The sequence below is a fragment of the Cervus elaphus genome, chromosome 5, assembly GCF_910594005.1.
Source record: "Cervus elaphus chromosome 5, mCerEla1.1, whole genome shotgun sequence".
NCBI lineage: Eukaryota > Metazoa > Chordata > Mammalia > Artiodactyla > Cervidae > Cervus > Cervus elaphus.
In genome coordinates, this window is record NC_057819.1 from 98,923,067 (window position 1) to 98,929,218 (window position 6,152).

Below are 6,152 nucleotides of genomic sequence, written 5' to 3' on the forward strand. Positions count from 1 at the left end.
CTTTGGAGTACAGAATGAAGCAGGGCAAAGGCTAACAGACTTGCCAAGAGCACGCACTGGTCATAGCAAACACCCTCTTCCAACAACACAAGAGAAGACTCTACACATGGACGTCAACAGATGGTCAATACTGAAATCAGATTGATTATACTCATTGCAGCCAAAGATGGAGAAGTTCTATACAGTCATCAAAAATAGGACCGGGAGCTGACTGTGGCTCAGATCAAGAACTCCTTATTGCAAAATTCAGGCTTAAATTCAAGAAAGTAGGGAAAACCACTAGACCATTCAGGTATGACCTAAATCATATTCCTCACAATTATACAGTGGAAGTGACAAATAGATTCAAGGGATTAGATCTGATAGACAGACTGCCTGAAGAACTATGGATGGAGGTTCATGACATTGTACAGAAGGCAGTGATCAAGACCATCCCCAAGAAAAACAAATGCAAAAAGGCAAAATGGTTGCCTGATGAGGCCTTACAAATAGCTGAGAAAAGAAGAGAAGCGAAAGGAGAAGAGGAAAGATATACCCATTTGAATGCAGAGTTTCAAAGAATAGCAAGGGGAGATAAGAAAGTCATCCTCAGTAATCAATGCAAAGAAATAGAGGAAAACAATAGAATGAGAAAGACTAGAGATCTCGTCAAGAAAATTAGAGATACCAAGGAAACATTTCATGCAAAGATGGGCACAATAAAGGACAGAAATGGTATGGACCTAACAGAAGCAGAAGATATTAAGAAGAAGTGGCAAGAATACACAGAAGAACTATACAAAAAATATCTTCATGACCCAGATAACCACAATGGTGTGATCACTGACCTAGAGCCAGACATCCTGGAATGCAAAGTCAAGTGGCCTTAAGAAGCATCACGATGAACAAAGCTAGCGGAGGTGATGGAATTCCAGTTGAGCTATTTCAAATCCTGAAAGATGATGCTGTGAAAGTGCTGCACTCAATATGCCAGCAAATTTGGAAAACTCAGCAGTGGTCACAGGACTGGAAAAGGTCAGTTTTCATTCCAATCCAAAGAAGGGCAATGCCAAAGAATGTTCAAACTACCACACAATTGCACTCATCTCACATGCTAGCAAAGTAATGTGCAAAAATCTCCAAGCCAGGCTTCAACAGTTCATGAACCATGAACTTCCAAATGTTCAAGCTGGATTTAGAAGTCAGAGGAACCAGAGATCAAATTGCCAACATCCACTGGATCATAGAAAAAGGAAAAGAGTTCCAGAAAAACCTCTACTTCTGCTTTATTGATTACACCAAAGCCTTTGACTGTATAGATCACAACAAACTGTGGAAAATTTTTCAAGAGATGGGAATACCAGACTACCTTACCTGCCTCCTAAGAAACCTGTATACAGGTTAAGGAGCAACAGTTAGAACTGGACATGGAACAACAGACTGGTTCCAAATAGGGAGAGGAGTGGGTCAAGGCTGTATATTGTCACCCTGCTTATTTAACTTATATACAGAGCACATCATGCAAAATGCTAGGCTGGATGAAGCACAGGCTGGAATCAAGATTGCCAGGAGAAATATCAATAACCTCAGATATGCAGATGACACCACCCTTATAGCAGAAAGCAAAGAGGAACTAAAGAGCCTCTTGATGAAAGTGAAAGAGGAGAGTGAAAAAGCTGGCTTAAAACTCAACAGTCAAAAAATGAAGATCATGGCATCCAGTCCCATCACTTCATGGCAAATAGACGGGGAAACAATGCAAACAGGGACAGACTTTATTTTTTAGGGGGTTCCAAAATCACTGCAGATGGTGACGCAGCCATGAAATTAAAAGACGCTTGCTCCTTGGAAGAAAAGCTATGACAAACCTAGACAGCATATTAAAAACCAGAGACATTACTTTACTTACAAAGGTCCATCTAGTCAAGGCTATGGTTTTTTCAGTGATCATGTATGGATGTGAGAGTTGGACCATGAAGAAAGTTGAGCCAAAGAATTGATGCTTCTGAACTGTGGTGTTGGAGAAGACTCTTGAGAGTCCTTTGGACTGCAAGCAAATCCTAAAGGAAATCAGTCCTGAATATTCATTGGAAGGACTGATGCTGCAGCTGAAACTCCAGTACTTTGGCTACCTGATTGATGCAAAGAACCAGCTCATTGGAAAAGATCCTGATGCTGGGCAAAATTGAAAGCAGGAGGAGAAGGGGATGACAGAGGATGAGATGGTTGGATGGCATCACCGACTTGATGGACATGAGTTTGAGCAAGCTCTGGGAGTTGGTGATGGACAGGGAAGCCTGGCGTGCTGCAATCCATGGAGTCCCAGAGTCGGACACAACTGAGCAACTGAACTGAACTGAGCTGAAGGTGTCGGAGTTGTTAACAACCATGGGCTAAAGACTAGTGCCATCTACTGGTGTATTAAGAAGTCCACACGTTATGGGTAAAATGGCCCTTGCCGTTAAGAAAAAAAATAATATTTTGCCCAGATTTTGTTTGGAAGTATTCGATAATTCAAACATAAAACTAAAAAATTTACTTAAAGACCTTTTTATAAACTAGATAATTAATGTAGAACTCTTTGTTACATACAAATTATGGCATGTACATCGGAGGATTTTCTTAATATAACTTAGGTAAATTTGTTAACATTTTTCTGAGACCAAACAGCAAAATCAATGGTTAAAACAAATTAACAGATTATTGTCTTAATTTAAAGATATTTTCCTTTCTCTCCTCTTATCTTGCTTCTATTTGGTCTCTGACTGTGTGGATCACAATAAACTGTGGAAAATTCTGAAAGAGATGGGAATACCAGACCACCTGACCTGCCTCTTGAAAAACCTGTATGCAGGTCAGGAAGCAATAGTTAGAACTGGACATGGAACAACAGACTGGTTCCAAATAGGAAAAGGAGTACGTCAAGGCTGTATATTGTCAGCCTGCTTATGTGACTTATATGCAGAGTACATCATGAGAAACGCTGGGCTGGGGGAAGCACAAGCTGGAATCAAGATTGCCAGGAAAAATATCAATAACCTCAGATATGCAGATGACACCACCCTTATGGCAGAAAGTGAAGAAGAACTAAAGAGCCTCTTGATGAAAGTGAAAGAAGAGAGTGAAAAAGTTGGCTTAAAGCTCAACATTCAGAAAATGAAAATCATGGCATCCAGTCCCATCACTTCATGGCAAATAGATGGGGAAACAATGCAAACAGGGACAGACTTTATTTTGGGGGGGTTCCAAAATCATTGCAGATGGTGACGCAGCCATGGAATTAAAAGACGCTTACTCCTTGGAAGGAAAGTTATAACTAATCAAGACAGCATATTAAGAAGCAGCGACATTACTTTGTCAACAAAGGTCCGTCTAGTCAAGGCTATGGTTTTTCCAGTAGTCATGTATGGATGTGAGAGTTGGACTATAAAGAAAGCTGAGCCAAAGAATTGATGCTTTTGAACTGTGATGTTGGAGAAGACTGTTGATAGTCCCTTGGACAGCAAGGAGATCCAACCAGACCATCCTAAAGGAGATCAGTCCTGGGTGTTCATTGGAAGGACTGATGTTGAAGCTGAAATTCCAATATTTTGGCCACCTGATGTGAAGAGCTGACTCATTTGAAAAGATCCTGATGTTGGGAAAGATTGAGGGCAGGAGGAGAAGGGGACAACAGAGGATGAGATGGTTGGATGGCATCACCGACTCAATGGACATGAGTTTGGGTAAACTCTGGGGGTTGGTGATGGACAGGGAGGCCTGGCGTGCTGCAGTTTATGGGGTCACAAAGAGTTGGACACGACTGAGAGACTGAACTGAACTGATTTACATGGTGAGAAATTCCTTAAACTTCACACAGAAGAAAAAAAAAAAACAGCAGTCCATAGTAACTGCCCCCAAAATATTTGCTACTTGTAAAGAAAACACAGACATCCATGGCCCTTTTTCAACACCTGTTTTTGTTCACTTTTATATCCTCAATGGCTAGCACTTAAGTTCTGTTCAGTCGCTCAGTTGCGTGCGACTCTTTGTGACTCCAGGGACTGCAGCACGCCAGGCCTCCCTGTCCATCACCAACTCCCAGAGCTTGCTCAAACTCATGTCCATCGAGTCAGTGATGCCATCCAACCATCTCATCCTCTGTTGTCCCCTTATCCTCCTGCCTTCAATCTTTCCCAGAATCAGGGTCTTTTCCAATGAGTCAGTTCTTTGCATCAGGTAGCCAAAGTATTGGAGTTTCAGCTGCAGCATCAGTCCTTCCAATGAATATTCAGGACTGATTTCCTTTAGGATGGTCTGGTTGGATCTCTTTGCAGTCCAGGGGACTCTCAAGAGTCTTCTCCAACACCACAGTTCAGAAGCATCAATTCTTTGGCTCAACTTTCTTCATGGTCCAACTCTCACATCCATACATGATTACTGAAAAAACCATAGCCTTGACTAGATGGACCTTTGTAGGTAAAGTAATGTCTCTGGTTTTTAATATGCTGTCTAGGTTTGTCATAGCTTTTCTTCCAAGGAGCAAGCGTCTTTTAATTTCATGGCTGCGTCACCATCTGCAGTGATTTTGGAACCCCCTAAAAAATAAAGTCTGTCCCTGTTTGCATTGTTTCCCCATCTATTTGCCATGAAGTGATGGGACCGGATGCCATGATCTTCATTTTTTGACTGTTGAGTTTTAAGCCAGCTTTTTCACTCTCCTCTTTCACTTTCATCAAGAGGCTCTTTAGTTCCTCTTTGCTTTCTGCTATAAGGGTGGTGTCATCTGCGTATCTGAGGTTATTGATATTTCTCCTGGCAATCTTGATTCCAGCTTGTGCTTCATCCAGCCTAGCATTTTGCATGATGTGCTCTGCATATAAGTTAAATAAGCAGGGTGACAATATACAGCCTTGACCTACTCCTTTCCCAATTTGGAACCAGTCCATTGTTCCATGTCAGGTTCTAACTGGACGTAAGGGATCTCTTAAGGGATAGCAATAAATATTGTGGGAGGAAGGTGGGCAGGGAAGGAGGGAAGATGTAAGGGAGGAAGCAAGGTTGATTGTGCTCACAAAAAGAGAAAGAAGTGTTCACAAAAAGAAGAGATCTTCAGAGTGCCTTCCATCTCTATGGTTCTAGAATATTAATAACTATGACAAGGAAGCCGGTGGTGAATTACAAAGATTTCAAAGGCAACCAAAAGTCACTCAAAAAAAACGGATTCAGGCTTCCTCGCCCTTCATCACCAGAGAAACAGCCCTGCCTTTAAAGATGATTACCAAGGAGTCCCATTTTTTCAAATACTCACTAAGTCTCCACTATTATGAATCCGAGTAGGGAAAATCCATCAAAACATGAAAATATTCACCCACCAACTTCCAGTTAGTCCCCTTGCAAAAAAAACCCTCCCAACTTAATATCCATGACTGTTTCCACCTATCTAGTTAACACCTTGTCCCTTGGGTGATGTAAAGATTTTTCATAATAAAATTAAAATACTGTACAATAAAAATTTATTAGAAAGTAAAATTCAGATCTTCCAACAAAAGAAGGATTTGGACTTTCCTGTTACATACATTCCAGCAGGGGTGGGTATATGTGGCTTTCTTGTCCTTCATCGTCCTAACTCTTCAGGAAGAGCCTGCTTGCAGACAACCTTCACAGACCTCCCTGTGTAGTCAAATCTTTTTATAAACACTTAGGGCACCATGTACTCTCCAGAACAGCACTCACTACTGTTAACAGTTTATATTTATTCATTGAATTGGTTAACTATCTCCTCTTGATGACTTTAAGCTCCGTGAGGGGACCTTGGGTTTGCTCAACATTCATTGCATCACCAGTGTTTGGCAGAGAGCAGGCATGACATACATACTTTTACAGCAAATGAATTACATAATGAATTCACAGGAGCAGCATGTTAAACCCAGATGAGATCAGAATGCTTTTTGTTATTTAAAAAAAAGAAGAAAAAAAGTACTAAAAAGCCAAAACAAACCACTCTCAATATGACTTTACATTTCTCAAAAAAAAAAAAAAAAATAGTAGCTACCGTTCTTCCCTCAACCGTCCTTTTTCATTCTTCTGGTTTAAGCATATTTTGGTTCTTAAAACAAAAACAAAAACAAACAAAAAAACCACGCTATTTGTGCTTTTAAAAGTAATATAAGAAATACAAGAAAACATTCATG